General features: G+C 36.4%; 1 protein-coding gene across 4 annotated transcripts in view; it reads left to right on the top strand.

The window, feature by feature from the left end:
• HS3ST5 (heparan sulfate-glucosamine 3-sulfotransferase 5) overlaps positions 1-21,974 on the top strand; it is a 198,270-nt gene that overhangs the window by 64,080 nt on the left and 112,216 nt on the right. The window contains exon 1 of one of the 4 annotated variants that reach the window (XM_071547875.1): positions 7,989-8,034. The exons of the other annotated variants lie outside the window; for them this stretch is intronic. The gene's annotated coding sequence lies outside the window, so the exon portion shown is untranslated. Of the gene's footprint in view, positions 1-7,988; positions 8,035-21,974 lie in introns of those variants that run through there. 4 annotated transcript variants of the gene reach the window in all.

Raw genomic sequence — 21,974 nt, 5'->3', positions numbered from 1 at the left:
GTCATTCTGTTTAAAATTGTTATATAATACAGCAACATTGTCTTGAGATTGGAAAGTTTTTAAAATAGACTAGATTTGCGCTTTCTTATGAATGCCATCTTTTAGCTACTGCAGCACCTAATTTTTGTACAGTTTTCTGCAATGTCATTTCATTTCTAGAAAATATTAAGTCACTAATCCAGGTAAAGACTAATGCAGTAAACATTTCCACTAGTGATGATAATGAGATTCATTGATACCCTCTGTTTCCTCTTTGGGAAGTGAAACAGTGTGTGCTTTCAGAAACTCAGTTATACTCTTCCAATTCTCAAGGGCCACCTCAAGTTTTAATAATTTATATCAATGTAAAAAGCAGCCTACTGGAGTCAAAGTACTTTTCTTTCCATTCTTTTCCCTGTCCTTTGAGCAGCTGCGTGCTGGGAGCTGTCGGAGCAGTGCTTGTTCCCCAAGACTTCTGTAACAGTGACCTTTGTGCATGGAGAGCCCACAGTGATTCTAGTAATACTAAAATACTCCAACAGAGGAAATAACATTATACATAGTCTTCTGCTGATATTTATCATGGCTCAGATGGGTGTGACACATTAGAAAGATACCATGCAATTCTTAAATATTCCATTTTATGTTACAGAAATCTCAATGCTGCAAAGGTTTGTTTTTTTCAAAAATCCACCCTTTTATAAGGCCTCTTGAACTAGGTGGTTCCAAAGATTTGAAATAAGACCTTCAATGAGCTTCAGATCAGGTTATGAATTTCACACTGCTTTCCATTATTGATTAACATTTGGTCTACACACCAGCCTTTTGTAAGCATTTGTGATACCACCAGAGGCATTTTCTGACATGACTAGATCACTTTCATTGTCATTTAGAATCTAATAATATTTAAAAGTTTATAAAGAAAGATCCTTCTTTTAAGTAATTAAGTATTTAAAAAATTTAGAAGGCAAGTGAATAGATCATCACATCAAACAGATTGGCTTGCTAAAAAATTTTCTAGATCTGCCATAAACTATGTTTTTGATCATATTTCTACTGTTTAAAAAAATATAATTTTGGGGGGTTAAAAATTAAATAGTGAGTCCTAGACCTGAGCAGTGCTAACAAAAACCCTGATAAGATATAACTTGGTCTAAACTGACTCAAGATATAGATCTGCTCACAGCTTATAGAGAAAAAGACAGTTTGCCTGTATCTAAATAATAAGGGTATTAGAAGTTCAAATGCATCTCTTAAATGAACAGCCAGTGTATTTTTGAACTGTTACATCCATGTGTTCACAAAAGGATTTCCTCCATAATATTCCAGAAACAGCTTTCTAACTTGCTTAAGATTCAAAATGATCTCATAAACATGTGATTTGACACAGGCTGTATTGTGGCAGCCTTGTCTCAAGGTGACAAAGGCACAGATAACAGAAACAGCACTCGGATCTGAAAGAAATGTTTTTATTTCACTATGTGAAGGTGAAGAACTCACTGTTACTTAGATGCTGTATGAACACTTAAGAGCAATGAAAAATTCTTGTTGGATCTGCTTAGCCTTACATGGCATGTACAGGTGTGGTGTAATCTGTATTTCAGATTTGTTTCTTTATTAATAGCAGTGTTCATCAAAATTCCAATGTCCACAGGAGTATCCTGTACATATTACAGACAATACATGCCCTTTTTCCTATCCCTTTGAGAAACCTCATGTCCCATATAATGGATAGGAGAGCAATTTATTGCAGAATTAGTAATCTGTGGTTATTTTAAAGTTTAACCTTTCACATTCTTAAAAATGTAGCTGTATCTCAAAGGCATTTCAACATCCATCTTTTTTAGCATACACAACAAAAGCTAAAACCTCAGCTAAGCAAACTCAGTAACAGACATCCTTTCACCCTTCCCTTAAAGTAACAGTGCCTCCACAAGTGGAAAGTGGGACAACAGGGTGAGCTGGAACCTGGGAAGGCATTTTCTCAGCCATGTGTAAAGAATGTGGAAGGGGCAGCTTAAACTTCAATCCCTGACACTTAAAAGATTGGGTCTGCCTTATATCTGGTCATGGTCAGCAGTGTCCTACTTAGCCAGCTGTGTACTGTTGCCGTGATGAAGATTAGCTACAGACTAGACTGCATTGTCAAATTATTTGCAGCCATTCAAGTAAAGGGACTATGTCCCTAATGTTAGTGCTTATGATACTTCATCTGGAGAAAGGTGTCCAGTTTGTGGCCTCCAATACATGAAAAATATTGACATGGTAGAGGAAGTCCAGAGGTTGAACACCAAAATGATAAAGGAGATGGAGTACATGAGGTGTATGGAAGAGCTGATAGCAGGAAAAGTGGAGCCAGGCTCCTCTGAAAGGTGTAAAACAAAAGGGTATGAGTTATAATGAGTGATATTCCCATTAAATACTGGGGAAAATATTTTTTGATCCTTTCAAAATAAAATAGTCAAGTACTGCACAGATTTCCCAGGGATATCTTTGGTGATATTTGAAATTTGGAACCATATTGCCCTCAATAATATGATCTAAATTCAGATTAAAATCTAACTCTAAAGGTAGAGCAAGAGTCAAACCAGGTGGCCTTCATAAGTCTTTTCAAATCTAAGTTATTTTATGATTCTGGTATGAAATGGTGGACTTCCCAACTTTATAATAGTTCTCTACCATCCCCCTCAATTCTTTCTTCTCTGTAGATTTACAAAAGAACTCTTTGTTTCCTACCACAATAACTCAATATCAAAAGTTTTGAATTTTGTCTTTAGAAAAAAAGATCCCCAAATTACTTTGTAATTGAAGAGTAAAAAGAAAAAATATTGGATTTAGCCATGGATTTACTAAAATATTTACAGATTTGAAGTTCTCAGTCATCTTATTTTGTCAATGAAAATGTCTACAAGCTATATTCAATTTGTTTCCAGATAGTCTCTTTGATTCCAGAGAAGTCAGCTATCCAGGCTGACCTAATTATATGCTCTAAAATCCAGAGTGCATCTTTTTTCCAATGCACACTTGATGTGATATGGATTTATTACCCACTCCACATACAGAGCAGCAGGAAATCAATGTGCTCACAACTTATTCATCTTCTAAGAGCTGATAATAAAAAAAAATAAAAGTCAAAGTACTGACCATACATTCATATATACTCTGCAAAATGTGATATGTGATGTGCAGTGAGGAAGATTAGTAGAAGGGGAATGAAAGTTGTTTGTGAATTTTTAAGGCAAATCATCTGTTAGTTAAATTATTTAAGCCTTCTCAACATCAACAGAGCTATGAAAAATGTACAGCAGCTACAAACCTGTCCCTTACAAGTCTTAATTTTCCACATTTTAGTTATATTTTGAATCTAAGACTTTAATAATCTCCTTTAGAGCTCAGCCTAAGCTCCACAAGGTTAATGAAAATGTTCCCAGCAAAGGCAAGGGACTTTTGATCACAACTATTACATTTAAGTTACTTGTGTGGCAATTTTTACCTCAGTTCTGTCAAAATGACTTTATTTATCTGGAGAAAAAAACCTTAGGAACTCTTGAGATATCCAGTGAAATTATTTTAATATATATTAATGAAAGAAACCAATGTTAAGATTGCTTCAAATGCCTTTGCAACCTAAGGAATGAAATGCCATTAGTCAAGTTTGATGCTTTCTGGACAGCATTTTTATGATTGATAACTTCTTTTCCACTTTTGATTACATTATGCCAATCCCTCTCTTTTTCTCTCCCCTCACCCTGGTTTTAAGGTTTACACACACACACCCCCCTCCTTAAAGCTCAGTTTCTTCAATGAAGTTCTAATGCACATATAAGAATAGCATGTTGGTAGCTGAAAGACAGTTCAAGTGTCTGACAGCAAACAGTGTCTCAAAGAGGGAGAAAATATTCTGTTATGTAAACCAGCATATTTTGTATACGGGTAATGGAAGAAACATAACATGAAAAATCTGCATCTCCCTTGTACTGCTACAGCAGGTAGATCTGAAAATCTGTCTTGCTCCTTCCCTTGTTTTGTCAGAGTCAAGCTTGAACAGCTTCCCAGGTATCCATAAGCGAAGGGAGAATCGGATTAGAGAAGAGGGAGTTTTGGGGCTTTTTTTAAAAGACCAATTACTCTTTTGATGATATTTTAAAATTTTAAGTAACAGAACTGCCATATGCAATGTGAATATAATGCCACACAGAAGCTGCTCAAGCAAATTCTTATTTTTTACTAAAACATAAACTTTTGACACTAATTTCACATCAAGTAGCTGAGTCATGAAAGAATTGGAATTTTGCTCAATTGGTGCTCTACTGATGTGTAACTGTCAAGAGAATGATAGGCACATAAAACAGCATGAAGGGAAACCTGACATTTACTTTAAAAAATATTTTTCCTATCCAATTCTGTATCATTATTCATACTATTAGCAAATTTTACAGAAACTAAGGCTTTTTTTTTAAACTTCAAAAGACAGCTTTTGAATTCTCTTCTCTTTTAGAATGAATCTCACATGGAAGCAGCAATTATGTCCTCTACAATATCTTCAGATACTAGAGTGTACAACTTTTTAAGTGTAATGTATAAAGAACATTTGAGGCTTTTTAATTTCAATGGGACCCTTCTCAAGGACTGCAGCATTGGGTGACAGTTTATTAGCCCCTGATGTAGGGCTGTGTAAGAAATCTCATCTGTTATATTTCTTCCTGCTAGTAAAATTTCACAGCAATAGATAATAACTTTCCTTTTTATAATTATTAGTATTTTGGCTATGGTTTTGTCCATGTTTCTTTAGTATTGCATCAGAATCTTGAATAATGATACAGCTTGTAATGAACAGCTATTTTAATATGTATTAATGGACTCCTTACTCTCATACTGATATGTATTTAAATTATCAATTAATTAATTAACAAAAATAGTCATTCAGGATATCTGGGACAAAGAAGGGAGTAACAGATTTTGCTCTTTTTGAAATTTTTCTTCTTTAAAAGTTTAAGGTAGCACACAGGTATGATTTTGTTTATGGAGAATCTTGTAGGGATATTTGATCCAGTCTGTTGTCAGTATTCAGTATTGCTTGTGAATGAAGAGGTTCAATTTAACTGACTTGATCTTAGGAGGGTTCAGATATCCTGAGTTTGAAAGGATGGATCTATAGTTTTAATGGTTTAGATTTTTCAGCAGATTAGAACAGATTAAGATTGATCCCCTTTAAAGGGCTTTAAACTCAGTTTTCTCTGCTAGAAAGACAAGAAGAATGATGGGAAGATGATGCTGAGTGACTGGCGTTTCAATGGATAATATTTTAGGTCTAAAAATCAACAAATAAGATAAAATTCTGTGTTTTCCAGTTGTGGTAAAGTCTGTCTTGTGCAGGAGCACAGCAACAAAGCTACAGTCTGATTTTACACATTGATCCACAGAAGGGTTTGAATCTGACTGTTGAAACTAATGCCAGCTGTCTGCCGCACCCTTGGGACAAATATGCCAGATGGAGGTTGCCAGAACAGTATAACCATGTCCCTTCCCTGCCAATATGTTCTTTTACACCAGTGGGACTTGGGGAAAGTACTTGAACTAACTATGACATGGGGGAACTCCTTGGTTGGGGCTTTCTGGTTATTTGTCCAGAAGATGTAATGGAAAAACAAGAGTGGAGGGAAAGAAAAGAAAAGACAAAAAGAAAAGGCAAAAACCAGCCAGTGACTACATCTTATCAGTTAATATGGCTTTTCAGCATGTTTCCTCTATGTTTGTTTTTTTTCATTAAATAAGATTCCATTATGGGCTCCATACGATAGCCTGTAATTTGATTACTGTTTAAATCTGTTGTGTGTGATTTTTCTCAGGACTTAGTTTTCTGAATTTCAAAATGGTTGCACTTAAATTGCATTTGATTTCCAATTCATTAGACAGTGGATTGTATAAATCCTCTGATAAATACGACCATTTTCACTTGCATGTACTGTACTCATTCCCTTTTCAAGGTAGTGGAGCTCTTGTGCAGGCTGAAGAGCTAGGGACCCTTAACCAGTGATGGAGTGGGACCATACTGGTGATCATTTTGTCTGATTTAATAGAGTCTGCTATTAACAGAGCCAGGCCTAAATCAGTGGTTAAAAATGCTTCATACAAGCTCTTTTCTACTCTGCCCTTCTGGGACCTTGGCTTTCCACATTTCTAGAAGGGTTTTTCTAAGTTTGCAGCTATTTAGAAAACACAGATGTTGTTTCTTCTCATCCCTGTCACAGGTACATGGGAAGTCGAAATCTAACAGTGAGTTATTATGCTAAAATTTTTTGCTGTCTGTTTCTCAAGTGCACATCACAAAAAGACTAATTTTGTATAAATTTTCCTGTTTGTTATCAGAGTCAAAATAGGACTTTGATATTCAGGTATGTGAGTAGTTTTTCTCTTCTTTTCTTTCCTTCATTATATACAGTGACAAAGAAGGATAGCCACAATTCTTTACAGTTATTATTAAAGACATATTATGTTACCCTGATTGTACATCAATAATTTAAACACAATAAATTCACTTTTGAATAGGGAACTTATCTGGCTTGCAAGTTAACTGTATCATGGATGATGTGATGCTTCCAGAGTGAAGTTGCCATTTTCATGTCAGTTAGGATATCCATGGTCTACACTCAATACTATGTTTTTAAGTTTTCTTTAAGCTTACTGTGTTGTTTTCTCAGGGTTTTTTTATTATATATACTTACATATGCTCTGTGTTCTCCCCATTTTTCCATTTTCTGGGGCCCTCCATTATCCAAGAAGATCAGGAGCTGTACATGTGTACTGAAAACTGTAATAGACTTTTAACAGATATGTTCTTGCAGGAGGTTAGAACAGCAAACTGCAATATATTTCCAGTGAGTCTGTCCAACACAAAAAGTATTGCCTGGTGAAGCTGCCATCACCCATGGTACTTTGAGAAGGGTTAGAAATCACAAAGAGCAGAGGTCTCTATGAGGAGAACACATCACCATTGTTCCATTCAAGATGAAAACAAGGCTAGGAGCTACTGGCTTGGAGCAGTACACAAGCAGAGCTTCATGGGGAGCCACAGTCACCAACTGACCTCCAACTAGCAAGGAATGGCCACAGACAGCCTGTTTGTATGTTTGTCTGTTCCTGTGCATTTTCAGATTGGTATGAATGGCTCTGCTGAACTTCTACTGTCTCAAAATAAGCCCAGCTGCCATTTCAAGGCAAGAGGCTGCATAACATGCTCACTCTCCACTGCAGACTCCTTTTATCTGATTAGTCATTACTGTGAGCAGTATTCAGTTGCACAGCTAGTGTCTCTCGCCCCATCACAATGAACTTTCCTTCCTTCTTGTAAAGAAAAATAAGCAACCTCAGTGTTAAGTACTCCAATCTTTTGTCGTGGTCAGATTTTGTTCACTGTTGGGTTTTTACCTTCCCTGCCCTTCTAGTCCTTTAGTAGTAAGCCATCGATCTGGACTGTCTGGCTCTCTGCAGGCTATTTCTTATTGCTTCACTTTTCATTTTGAAAAATATGCAAACTTCCATCTGTTTCTTGAATACAATCCTTCTGAGATCTATGCATGCATGAGCTTTTTGTGCTGAAGAGGCAGGTTTCTTAGACTGTTACCATTTTATGTGAATGCATTTTGTCATTAGTTTTCAGAATAATCTCTAAACTTCTATAGTGTTTACAATGCAATTGGACACCAATGTTAAGTACAAGCAATGGCAAAGCTGTTCAACAGTAAAATCTCAGGTTTCTGTTTTTAGCCAGGGTGTATGTGCTTGTGCTCTACAGCAGATGTTTCTGCCTTTGAGGCAATTTCAATGCTGAGCTATTTTAAAGACAGATTATTCTACATGAACAAGTAAATTCATAATTAATTCTGCTTTCAACTTTTAAGACTATTTTTTTTGCCACAGAAAGAAAAAGTGTAACTGCCTAAAATGTGAGCTCTGAGAGCTTATATAATTTTTATTCCATCAGATGGTGTTTCAGTGACAAAGGATAATGCGTTCTGACCAGAGATGGCTTTGATTCATACCTAACACTGAGAGGTAGGATGTGAGTCAGATAACTAAAGGCTGTCATTATATAACTGAAGAGATGCATGTCAATCAGACCCCACTACAGCACATTGCATGAAAATTCTCTCTCTCTCTGAGACAGGTGATGTTAAAAGCACCTCCCCCCGCCTGCCCATATACACTGTGATTATTAATTAAACCTGGGACAAGACTCACTCAGACTGTCTGCCAACTTTGCTGCAGTTTCAGGGTATTTTCTTTAGAGTGAGAGACATCATTTTGCTAAGCAGAAATAAACAATGTTGGCAGCTCTCTTGCATGCACTGGTATGTTTTCTGGAGGAATATTTTTATATTTTCTTGTGGTGGGGTAAATACAAGTTGCTGTGCTGACTTGTGATAGCACTTCCTTGTTTGGGCCCTCTGGAAGGAAGTTGGTGGAAATTGAAATCACAAAAGGTATTCTCAGTGGTTGTGTCCTCACTGCAAAATGGGACAGATGTTGATCCAAATAAACCTCTAAGTTTTAGGCAGTCCTATTTAGTCATCCAAACATTTAATACTTAAACACCAGCACATTTGGATGAAATGTTCCAAATAGGTAAAATGGAAGGAAAGCCATGTGTCAAAGTGCAGACTGAACTGCTCTTTCAGTAAAAACTACTGAGATTTATCAACCCCAGGTGAGCTGAGATGTCTCTACATCTCTCTTCAGGGTTGTATACCAGGACTGTACAGCTGCACCTGAATGGCACAGGGAGATGTATAACAGATTGCCCTCTGCATCCTGCCTTACCAACTCAACCACATCCCTCTTCCAGAGACATAGATCTTTCCTAGTTCAGGGGTCTGAATGGAGCAGCAGAACACTATACAAATACACCTTAGATGTGAGATGCTCTGTTCACATTCATACAACTCTTGCCACTTTGACTTTGCTTTTTTCTTTACCTTTTCAGTGGCTCAGGTTTTGTGAGTGTTTGTTTGTGCGGTTTCAAAATGATGTGAATATATTTTTTTTTCCTTTCAAGGGTTGTTGCTGTCCAGACAACAGTGTTATGGAATAATTATTATATTGTAAAGTTATCAGAAAACATTTAATTTGAAGAATGTGATCTTGTGGATACAAAACACAACTCTGAATGGGGCAAAGTAAGCTTTAGGTCTTGGAATAGCTTCTTCTTTCATCACATTGATGGGAGCCTCTAGTGCTGTACAGTATTAGCAATTAGCCCTAAGGGAAGAAAGGAGAAATCACTAATGCTGACAGCAGAAGCAGTTGTTCAGCATGGCCTCATGGATTTTAATTTCTATTTCTTGGTCAAGTGTGTATTTGTAGTGTATATTCTTGAGAATTTGTGTTTTGGATTTCATATGCAGCTTCAGACAATAAAACAACATTTTCTAATAATCTCTCTCTTGCTAAAAGCTTCTGTGGTTAATGTAGTATTTTATTTTTATAGACTTCTAAAACTTCTATATTATATAATTGGGGAATTGTGGGATTTTTGTACCTTTTAGTTCTAATCCTCTTTTGCGTAGGTCACATGTTCTTTTTCAAATAGATAGATCATTATCTTCCATAAATACGGGCAGTGTTCGTCCTAATAGTAAAAATAAAAAGATATCAGCTAATTTAAGACCCAGCTTTGGAGTTTTGGTTCAGCTGTTTCCCTCCTGAGTGCCATTTGTCTTGTGGAATAGAAATTTGCAAGTGAGGAGAAGATGGAAGATGGTAGAATAAAGAGGCAGGAGTGGTTTTAGAAAACAAAAACTGTGTTACTTGACTAAAACAGCAAGTGACAATCAACCATATTTTATTAAATGTACGTGGAAGAGAACAAACTTGTAAATGCTGTGTTCACATAACCCCGAGTCAGTGAATGACTCAATGTCAAAGACTTTGTTCTGTTTGAGAAACTGGTATTTCAGACACAGGCTAATTCCCAAAGGCACCTATTCATCCAAATGAAAATTGTAGATCAAAATGAATGATTTTTAGTCCTTAACAGGAGATAAAAAGTGTGGAAATAGCAGGTTCTTTCCCTTTCCCTCCCCCTCTAAGAAAAAACTTTTGCTTTCAGTTGCCTTCATTAATTTTGTATTGAACTAAGTATACTGTCAAACTTCTTGTCCAGATTGCTCAAAACCATATTTGGCCAAGTTGACAGCAATTACAAAAGCCTTTACTTGAGACCAAATCATCTTTTCATAGCTGCTGAAGTGTCTCAGAGAATATGAAACAAAACTGAATAGGTTGCATTTTATAACTATTAATGAGCCTTCTTTCTAGGTATATAAACTGTCAAAATGGTAAAACATTATAAAAAATGTCTTGCCTATTTAATATTTCTTAACATTGCCAGATCCCATCAGTTTTTGACAATCATTCATGTTGTGTCAGTTTTAATACTGTTGAACATGGTACAGATTTCCCTTGGCTTTAACCAACATTTGCTATTTATGTGAAGTGAATTTTCTTTAATAGAAATGAAAACTACTCTTTCTTTATATACTTTCTAGCTTATTTTTTATTTTTTCAGACGCATGCTATAGTGTAATATTGATTAATTTTATTTCTCAGTCACTAATTATTTTTCAAAAATTTGAATAAATTAATATGTTACTGAGTTGTGTTTTAGATAAGTAGAATCTAAATTAGTTTGTACAAAAGACAGACCAAGTCCCAATTCCAGAAAGTCCTTAGTTTTCAATCCATAAGTCCTATCGTGTCCTATTCTCACTACAGTTCTCTTCCCTGCTTTATAGCAGATTTCAGCTCAAGTTTTGCAAAACATACAAGCATGTGCTTAAGCGTTGCTGTTCAAAAATCAGAAGGCAAAAGTAAGTCAATACAAACCAAAAGTATTTCCACTTGTCTTTATTTGCCTTTTGTTTTTATATATTCTGATAATATTTTCAAAATTTAGCACAGCTATTGAGGCCAGCAATATGCCTAACAATTATAACTTAACAATTAAATAAAAATAACTCCTAGAAGCTGGTTCTGTAAGAAAAGCACATCGAGAGACTCACAAAAAGTTATGAGCATTTTCAGCACTGAGTTGTCTCAAACAAACTATTTAATGCTGAATTATGAATTACATCTAATAGCAAAATGAGTAAGCAAATGTTATAACAGACTACTTCTGCCAGGCCAGCTTTTTCTCTAGGCTTCTCTTAGACCGACTACGAATCAGCTCTGCTCCAGAAACTACATAACTATGTCTGTGTGTTGCTAATTTGCTCTGCTGTGTCTCGCTTCCTGTCTTCCTGGTTTGGGAGGCTGGTGGGTCAGGCCTCTCTTAAAATGTCATAACTGGAGGCTTTTGTGTTTTACATACTTAATCTGGAATTTCTTTTTTATCCTTTTGAAGATGTCATGTTTCCCATTAAAATCTGTACACTGTGCTGTGGTTAATATTTCTGCAGCAGTGACTGCTTTGAATTGGCTTCATTTTCATTAGACAATGGGTAACAAATCACTGTTCTGAGGAGTTTCACTAACAGTTAATATTTTATAAATACATGAACATTATGTATTGCAGTATGCTACTTTAAAAACAGCTATTTTCCTATCATTCTTATGGTACAAAAGGGAGAATAAAAGGTAATTATGTGATGCTTCACAAATCTGTATTTAAAGTGATTAAAAATTGGGATGATGTTTCCCATTGTGAATCTTCTTAGTGATGACAATCGATAATAAAAATACACAAAGAAATGGAATTAAGTGTTCCACATTCTTTTTCATATCCTTTTTTTTCAATTGTCTAAATAATACCCTCATTTTTGATTTTTTTTTGTATTTATTTCTTTCTCATGTTCCTTTAATTACTTTTATAGTGATCAAAGCAGCTTGTGAATCTTGATTTGCAAGTGCTAAACTAGAGAGTTTATTTCTCACAGTTCCAACTGTTCTGTGATTATGGTCTAATAATGTTACCAAATACTTAAAAGTGCTTTTGAGGCTAAGGCTTACTTTCGAACAGAATGGAAGTTGTGAGAAATATTGGAAAGACTGAGCATGAACAATTAAGTTATTCTACCAACATTAGCTATAATCCTATTGCTGCTGTGTTTTACTTCCAGTCTTCAGGACTCTGCACATAAGCTAAGTATTAAAAGCCAGATGTTAGACAAGGGCTTCTGCCAGCTCCCTCCATCTCAGCACTGCCTGAGGGTGGGATTTGTTTGACCTAACTCCAACTGTCAGAAAATTAGGTGTTTAAAAGATATCAGTCACCTATTGTGGCACAAAGGAGAGAGATTCACATGCACACAGATTTATCAGTGGGCTCCATAGCTAGTGGCATGCATTGACAGTCAAAGTAGCTTTTGGGGAATGAGAAAAACAGAAGAGAGAAAGAGAAAAGGGAAAATGAAAACCACCCCTGGTGGCCATCAGGGAAGAGAAGTGACGAGATCTACTGCTGAGCACCCTCAGGTAGATCCTGCTCCATCAGTTCACCAACACATATGCACACAACCCTCAGTAGTACTGAGATGGATGTCTTCAAGGCCTGCTGAAACTGTCAGTTGTTTATGGGCATAAGGCTGCTAGTGCTGATGGAAGCACACTTTGGGAGCAGGTGCTGCAGCCAGTTGAGCTGTCTGCATGCATGCTCTGTGGTCCACTGGGTAAACAAAGTGTAGGGAAAGAATGGAAGAGGGGTGACACACTGGGGATGGTCATTTCCCACTAGAATGATCCATAACAACAACTTCAAGGCTTTCAGATGCAAGAGCGTGAGAATAAAAATGAGCAAATACTGTCATAAGGCTTTGAGGAAACACTTGTATTGTGACTTCACTGACAGACTTTAGTTGTAAGTGGAAGGCAGACTGTAGAGTTCCAAGTTGAAAGCCCTTTGTGACAGAAAACGTGAAGATACTGTGCAACAGTTTGGGAAGGGATGGACCACCGCAGGGGGATGCCTGTCTCCACTGGCTGCAGAGGGATCCCCACTGAAGTTTGTTGCTTAACTTTTTGTTAATACAAGTTGAATCCTCCTCCATATACACACATCTGACAGCATGATACTTTTAATATGAAGTTATTTATCTGTCTTCAGGAATCCTTATAGGCTGTGCTTCTGGTTATACTATGTTTTTTCTTGGTTATACTTATATCTATCTTTAGCTTAGCAGCTTTTAGTAGAATACTTTTATTTGTATCAAAATGACATGTTCTGTAAGGAACTGACACTCTTATAAAATGATCTGAGAAAATGGTCTTGTTCACACTCAGCAGTTGCAGCACTTCAGCTGTGCTAGAAAACCAAAAAAGGCCAGTATGCAATAACTGAAAATTATGCCTAAATATTTCAGCAGCTCATGTTGTTATATCATCAGTTATATCTTGCTTATCCAGGCTTATTCCCATAGGGTTTAATGAGCTGCTTGGAGTGGTAGTACCTCAGACCCATTAGCAGCTGGAGATGTAAAACTATTTCAGTAGAAGGAATCCCTTCCATCACAGAAATAGTTACACAGGCACAATATGTCATGTAGAGCAGGGCTAAGTAACCATTGTAGGATGATTTACTGACTACAGCACTGGAGTTTTTATTCTCTTTTCTGTCTTCTACCACCTGCTTTATCCAGTTAGTTTGAATTCTTCCTTTGGCAAAGTATCATTCTTGCAGATCACTGTCCTGTTAAGGTTATTCTGATATATTTCTTTCGTGTGACTCCCTCTCTGAAGATCAAGCCCTTCACCCAAGTCTACAAGGACAAAGAACTGCCTGTTTTTCTAGCTATGAGCTCTAGTTCAGGTGTGAAAAGACTAGCAGGAATAAAGCTAGTCATCCCTAGCCTCTTCAACATTTAGTACCTCACGTACAGTGAACTGGTTTACCTGATCTGAGTTCTTGTACTGCTCATCTCTGCTTCAATAAAAGTGACTACTTTCATCTTTTGATTGGTGCATTATCTGTAGTTTATACTACCCATCACAAACATAAGAACATACAGATCCCAACACACAGGTGCACCCAGGTATTAAGCTCTGATGGTCAGACTGACATAACCAGTAGTCCAGATATCAGTCATAGGATTCAGTAGCAACTTCTCTTCGTAGGGAGCATAGATACTATTTCTGTCAATAGTGAGAGGTGTTTGATGACCAGCAGTAAGCTTACTGTCTGGAATGTGTAGATAGTACATTCATCGGTCATATAGTATGAGTTTTTTGGTTAAATAGTTATCAGTTTTGTGGGTATAAACATTTAACAGAATAATGTTTTTTGATAGCTTAACTAAGTTTGAAAGCATCAAGCACTGGCACTTGGATAATGGCACTGGCAGGAATGCTTTTACTGCATTAGATGCCAATTAAATTACTGATTTCATAATTATAAATCAGCATGTTACAGTGGATAATTACTGTTGTCACACTCAAGCTGAAATACTTTATATAAGCATAAGCCTCTCCTCTGTTGATTTGCTTATTTGGGAACCAGAAAATATTGCATATAATTTTTTAATATTTGAATACATATCTTTTAGGATTCCTGCTCCTTCCTGCAGCCATAGCAGCGCACTGTGCTATACAATGGCTCGATTTAATGAGTGTGGACAGTGTTCAGAAGGGACGTTATGGTCTCCAGCAAGAGAATTGTTCATATAAAATTAAGATTTGTTTGGAGGGCAAAAGCAGAAAAACAAAGCACTTAAAAATAATTGTCAGATAAAGCATTTTACCACTAAGAAAACTTGTTAAAAAAAAAAGGAAGTATTTTGGAAATTTACAATAGCAAGGACTAGTGCAGAAAGTCTGTTTGCTAGTGTGGAGTTGCTCTAAATTATAAAAGACATGGTGGAGAGGTTGTCCTAGAATAAGATCTTCAGTTCTATAATAAGAAAACATAATATCCCCAATCTTCTAGGCTATTTGAACTTAGTGCTGGTTAAGCTGATTGATTTTTCATTGATAAATCCCAGTAGTAAATGTAAAAAACCTGACCATAAAACATGGGCAAACTATAGATTAAAACACTGTTTTGCATCTTTGAGCAGAAAATAGGGTCTGTTTTGGTTTATTTTTTCTCAAAACCAAAACAGCTAATGGTAGTTTATCATGTATCAGCACAATAATTCTACTTGTAGTCATAGATGTGGTCTATTGATTTGGGCTGGGAAGTGGGAGGGCAAATCTCAAGGCCACTCCCATCTTGTGTGAGTCCTAAATCACAGCTTGCCAGACCAGAACAGTAGGTCAGAATACTGGAGCACCTTCCAGCTCTCTTGTAATTGGGCCATACTGAAATCAGGAATGCAGAAGACTAGAAGAACTACCAGTACAAGAGACCCATTCCTGGTTTAAAATTGAAGACACTCTTATTGTTAATCAGATGTGGGGTTTCAGCCTTTGCTCTCAGAACTCTTTGTGCTTACAGAATTTTGAAAATAGACCACAGCTGCTTTCAGCAGAGTCATAAAAAGGAATGACCCTTACATGGGCCTATCCAAAGTTGCATGTTCTGGTTTGTAAGGGGATCAGGTGTGCATGGGAGACAAAGAAAATCCATAGTTGCTATATGTTTGTCTTCACCATCCAGCTTCTAATGTCATCCCCCTGCAGCATGCCTATCAATATTACTTTACTTTCCCAGCTCCTTAATTTCTTTAGTTTTCTTTCTTTACCCAATCACAAAATTCTGGCCATAAAGTAGAACTGCTTTCCTGACTGCTCTATAGCATCTTGTACCCTCCAAACTTTAGGTTTATTGTGGAAGCAGGAGATTGCCCAGTGTACGTGGCAGTGGAGAGTGGCACCTGCTGACCCCATCATTCATATTTACGCTAAAGAAAATAAAAGGAATGCTTTATCATGTTATATATCTAAAAAGATCTATGGTTTTTTTCCTCTTATGACTTCCTGATAGAAGTACATGAATTTAAAGAGGCAAAAAGTGAAAAGTAGTCCATTTTAATCTAATTTTTCAGGATTAGAGGAAGTATTATATTGTTGCAAAATCTCTGTCTCATATAGTAGAAAGATAATTATGATGCCTTTATGAGTAAACAGGAATGATAATGACTGATTTTTCTGTTTTCTACATAAATATATATTGTATCTTTTTTACATCAATACATTTTTCAAACATTTATTTGAAAGAGTTAATCTTGGATTTGTTTTTTTGTGCCATTAATACTGTTGTAGCCCACAACTTTTAAAATTGAAAGCTAGACCTATTTCTTATTATTGAGACAAAAGCAACACTCTATAAATATTTATATACATCTGAAGTTAATCAGTTCGCTGTTCTGGAATTAGCTGACTTGTTTGCCATGGTGTGTCACCAATTAGCAAGAACCCGGGGATACTGTCAGTTGACAGCTGGAAAGAGATCCCAAGCTCTGCAGCATACGGTTTGCTATGTTGTACAAAACCCTGAGCTCATGGTATTAATGCTTTAATATTACTTATTAGAATTTTCATCAGCAATCTGTCTGCTACTTTCTAACAAGCAAAATATACTGCTAGAACCCTGCAAGGAGCTGTTTTCTTCAACATCATACTTTTTTTGGCGTTTGAAAAAGCAACTTTTTGTTATTCCTAAAAGGAGCTGGCGAAGGTAAAAACAAAACAGGAAAAAACACAACAAATAGAAAGGAGGAGAGTAAAGGCATTTTACTGTACAGGAAGCTGCATAATTCAGAATGATTTCTAAATAGAACACCTTTAGAAGATAATTAAACAAGTTTGTTCATAGAACTCTGTTTTTAAAAGAAAAATACATACTTGAAGAACTAAGTGTTTATTATTACTCAATGGCATCCAACAGTGGATTCAAATATTTTTTTTTCCACTAACTGTTGTGACTGGTTGACTTTTTTCTAGCATAGAATACACATGCCCAAATACAGTCTACTGACTTAACAGGTACAATATAAAAACACAGTTTACTTCTTTTAAGATTTAGAATAAATCATAGTTGTTTTTCAAGTCTGTTTATTCATGAAAGGCTGGGTAAATGAAATCACCTGATAGGATCAGAAAGTTATGTCCCACAATAGTGAGCAACATTGAAGTTATTTATTTTACATCTTTATCTTTTTTCCTCTCTAGAAAAGAGAATATTCTAGAGAATATATGATGTGTATCCTTAAATATATTCTAGAGAACATATCCTATATACCCTTATATATATTTAGAGAGAGAGAGAATGCAGTTCTCTTTGTATTTCACATATAGTCTGTAAAAGCAATGCTGATGTTGCGTATTCCTTAAGCCCCTGCCACAATGGGGAAGGAGCAACCAGTCAGAACCTATGGTTCAGGATGTGGCTGGAGTCATAAGAGCTCTGTGAGAATTACACATAAACAATTCAATATTAGTATTGATCTATTTTTCATTATTTAAAGTTACCCCAGAGTGCATGTGCATGGTTTTGATGGAGCATAGCTACTTTAGGATTCAAGCTAAATATCACTTTAGAACCTCCCCCAGGGAGAAAAGCTCTCTGAGTGTACAGAATAATGAAAAACACGTATCTGTGGAGTGCTAAAGATGTCTATATAACCTCCTGCGTTGGCTGCTATATAAATTAACGCATGATTGTGCAAAGTAATAGATATTTGTTAATAAGGTAGAAGTAATATGTATGTAGTTAAGGGACTAAAATGAAAATTGCCACACTTCCTCCTTTGTCTGAAGAAGTTTTGTCACTGAATGAAAACATTAGGAGAATGATAATAAAAATGAAGAAAATTTCTTTTACCAGAGAAATTTAAAAACAAAAGTTTGACAGCAGTGAATGACCTCGCATGTTTCACAAGCTTGAATAGGTTTCTGCTGGCAGCGTGCTGTTGAAGGACAGATAAAAATCAGAGCTTGTCCTGTACTGTCTGTGGAAGTAACAGCAGAGAAAGGTGCATACTAGAAATCAGTGTTATTTAGCAAGAAAGAGCTTTTACTGTGAGTTAGAGAATTTTGAAGTATACATATCCCTCATTTGAGTTTTGGTGATTTGAGCAAACCCACAGGCAGAACTGCTGAATCAGCACTATCCTTGATAAAGCAACACAAGGACAGCTACATAGTGCTAGGAAAAATGTATCTGTCTTGTGGAAGGAGGAAATGGCCAGGTGCATGGGTACCAGTCAGTACTTTCCAGAGAAAATAGGATTGTGCATGTAGCAGCAGTTTAAGATGTTAGCACTGGTGTCAGCCAATCCTGATGGGGCAACCGAAGATGTGGTGCTGGCTCTGTATCACTTTTTTCCAGGTATGATCCCTTTTTCTGTATGTGAGCTGACAGGATAGCCATCAGTAGAACTGTCTGACTCTTTGCCATTGGCTCTTTCCCACTCACTTGGGATAATTTTCTTTCTCAAGTTATGTTGGCTTTAGAGGGCAATATTAGTCACAGTATAACCAAGAGCGGCTCCAGTTTCCTGGAAGTCTAATGCCTTGAGTTAAAGTTATAGAAAAGTGGCAAATTCCATCATGCATAAAAGCACAGGACTTTCTAGCATGGGATTCATCTGGGTTTTTCAACTCATGAGAAACTGCAGTGATAGGACAAGGATTAATGGATTGAAACTGAAAGAGGGGAAATTTAGGTTAGATATACCAAAGAAATTCTTTACTGGGATGGTGGTGAGGCACTGGAACAGGTTATCCAGAGAAGTTGTGGATGCCCTGTCCCTGGCACTGTTCAGTGCCAGGCTGGATGGGTCTTTGAGCAACCTGGTCAGGTAGGATGTGTCCCTGTGCATGACAGAGGTCTCAGAACTAGATAATTTTTAAGGTCCCTTCCAATCCAAATATTTCTATGAGTCTGTAATTTTTTCATAATGGATTATTATGGAACAAATATACCTAGTATAAAAGTGTAAAATTGCTAGCTGTCATGTTTAGGACTGGTGTCCTCCAATTTATTACTCCCACTAAAACCACGCTGGTGCTGCTCATTTCTCCTTCTCCCTCCAGTTGGTGGGGCAACAGGCAGTAATTATGGATTGAGATAAAAACAATGTCCTGGAAACATCAATGAGATAAGAAAAGGAACAGTAACAGCAACAATGTTAAAAACAAAATGTATAAGAAATTATTTACATAGAAAAGCCTGTCACAATAAACAAATACGAAATGACTTCTCCTGTCCCTTTTTTTTTTTTTTTTTTTGAACTGGAAGGAACTCCTTGTTCTGAGAGAGAAAGTGAGTCCCTTTTCCCCTGCCCCTGCCAAAGAGGTGAGGTGGTATAGAATAACATTTGGGCCTTATCTACACTCCCTCCCAAGTACTGCAAAAAATTAACCCTGTCCTGGTCAAAACCAGGATACCCAGAAAGTGTACTTCTAGCCTTTAAGATTTGGCTTTTATTTATTGTTTTCTAAATATGCAATAACACTTGCCACGTATTGCCTAACAAAGTATGAAGGATATTAATGATGAGTCAAAATCATCTTTATTGAAATAATATTTTAATAAGTCTTCAGTGCTCTAAGCTTAGAGGCAGTTCAGTTCAGGGAGGTTCCTTGTTTAGGAAATGGGCTCCCTTGTTTTAGATGATTAACTGTCATCATAGATTTCAAGTTTTTTACACTTATCATAATTCAAGTTCCATGGAAATTCTTTGAAGAATTCATCTTAATATGTTTTCAGATTGCATTGGAGACCTATATTGTTACCTTGTATCTTTAAAAGCCATCACTTTATGGATTCCTGTCTATGAATGTTTGATAAGGTGGTCTAGAACAAGGGAAAGAAGAAGTAGCTGCCAGCTAACCTCATGAAGTCTGTATTAGCTGTTTAAATGCTTGCTTTGTATAGCTAAATGAGACAATGCAAAAACTTCTATCAGATCCATGAATAAGAAATATATTTTGTCTTATAAAGTATTTACTTCTGCAAGGCTTCTACACTTTTCATGAGAAAATAGATCCCAGTTTATTAGAAGAAGAAAAATTCAATGCAAAAAATTTTGTTGCTTAGTTTCATCATTCAGTTTTGACCCTAATGGAAGAGTCACATTAGACAAACCAAACTTGCAAAGCTGTTTCTAGCAGCTGGTCTTGGAACTGAGGTTTCCCTTGGGACAATGGGGAAGAAATCCTTGGGGTCCTGCACATAACTGTGGATGCACCTGCTGAATCAGTCGTGCTCCCCTGGTCCCAAAGACTGTATGTCCATGCTACCATGCAGTTGTTTTTCATGCCACCCAGCCTCTTTGGAGTCCTATCTCCTTTTTAAAATATATATAAATCAGTTTTTTGTTTGGTGCAGCCTGAGAGGTGGGCAAAGCAGAAGACTACATGCACAGCATGCAATTTGTCTGATTTATCTGTACAAATTCCTTTCATGTCACCATGGTAGGGTTGATACGCTGTATTTCTGAAGCCCACCTATTCCACACAGAAGTGTCTGTTCATTTTCTTCCCAGTGAGAAAAGCTGAAATAACTAGAATACTGCTTCTCTAGTATTTATCTGCCTTCTTGAGACATGATAGCATGTTCAGAGAATATAACAAAAAGGTAGATACTATGGGACTATCTCCAAAATAAAAGGAAGAAAAAAAAAGGAACAATTCAGTGGATGCTAATCTTTCAATCAAATCAGTCCAGCAAGCATGTTGGAAGAAAAAGAAGTGATAGGATGTTTTTAGTCTTGATGTTTTCTCAAATATTTATTGCTGCCCCAAAGGAAAAGAGAACAATTATAGTTCTTTTGAGGACTTGTACAATAGAGCAGTAAAATGTAAAAATTAGTCTTCTGTGTTATGTAATTCTGATGGGGAAAAACACAGTTACAAGAAGTTAAATGGTTTGGAATTTCATTGCTGGGGTTTTTTAAACCTATGATTCACTAAGGAATGTCTTCCAAAGTCTTGTATTACTTGTTACAGCTGTTTTTTTGATGATTCATAGCTGTGACAATTCAGCCTATTGATATCAAAACCACTTTGTGCAAATGCTGTGTGCTCCTTTGTTCCACTGACAATATGCAAAACTCTTCTTATATCACTGGGATGTTCCACTATTTGAAACTTCTGACTTGAGTCAACTGTTTAATAAATATATTTCTTAAAACAACAGTGCATTAGGATTGTTTTCTGCCATTCCAGGCACCACTAGCCTAAGGAATGACTGTGGGTCTGTGGGTTTATGTCTGAAACAGTAGTTTTACTAGCTATTGCAGAAAACTGCAATTACATTTCTTTTGTGTTTACATTCAGGATATGTTACAAAATTGCTGTAATTATGTGGAATAGAAAGTGATGATTATATGGTCGGCTTTTTATATTTCAAAACTCTAAAGATATTATAACATTGCATGTCTGAGTTATAGAAATGTGAAGGGTACAAGTTTCCTTCTCGCCTTAAATCAGGCTGTTTGTGGTATATTTCTATCTCTGTAGCTCATAACCACTTCAGTAAGTTTTCCAGAATCTACATGAGAAGCACAGTTGATGATTTAGGTATCTAATAGGAGCAAAAAAATAATAGCTTAATCATTATATAAAAGTATTCAATTTGGAAACAACTAGGATCTCTGAAACACTGATATGAGGCTGAATTTATTTATCTGGCCTGGCAACCAACAACCCGTTCAAATCTCATCTGCAGCTAAATTTTGATCATTGACAAATTCAAACAAGAACCTTCTTTGTATTATTGATGAAGACAGAAAAGCTTGTGAGCAAAATGTGCGTGTGTAATGTTTTTAACTGTTGCCTGGACAGGTAAAATAATTTTTCTCACATAAAATACTTTTCTAGGTTACGTTCTTGAATAAGAAGAGTTTTGTACCTGTGACACTGGTGGAAGAATTTTTTTAATGAAAGGGACTCGTTGACCCGACCATGGTGTGAGTTCCAGTTCTACCAAGGTACAGGGATAAAGGGTTTTCTATAAATAGTCACAGCCACGACTCTTAGCTGTGGTAGATTCCGAGCTTCTAAACCAAACAAAGTGAATACTTCTGACGAGCGACAGGAAAGTACACCGTGTGCCTGGG

This window comes from Pithys albifrons, chromosome 2 (assembly GCF_047495875.1).
Source record: "Pithys albifrons albifrons isolate INPA30051 chromosome 2, PitAlb_v1, whole genome shotgun sequence".
Classification (NCBI taxonomy): domain Eukaryota; kingdom Metazoa; phylum Chordata; class Aves; order Passeriformes; family Thamnophilidae; genus Pithys; species Pithys albifrons.
Note: the sequence above shows the minus strand (reverse complement) of the source record. Positions and strands in the feature narration are given on the sequence as shown.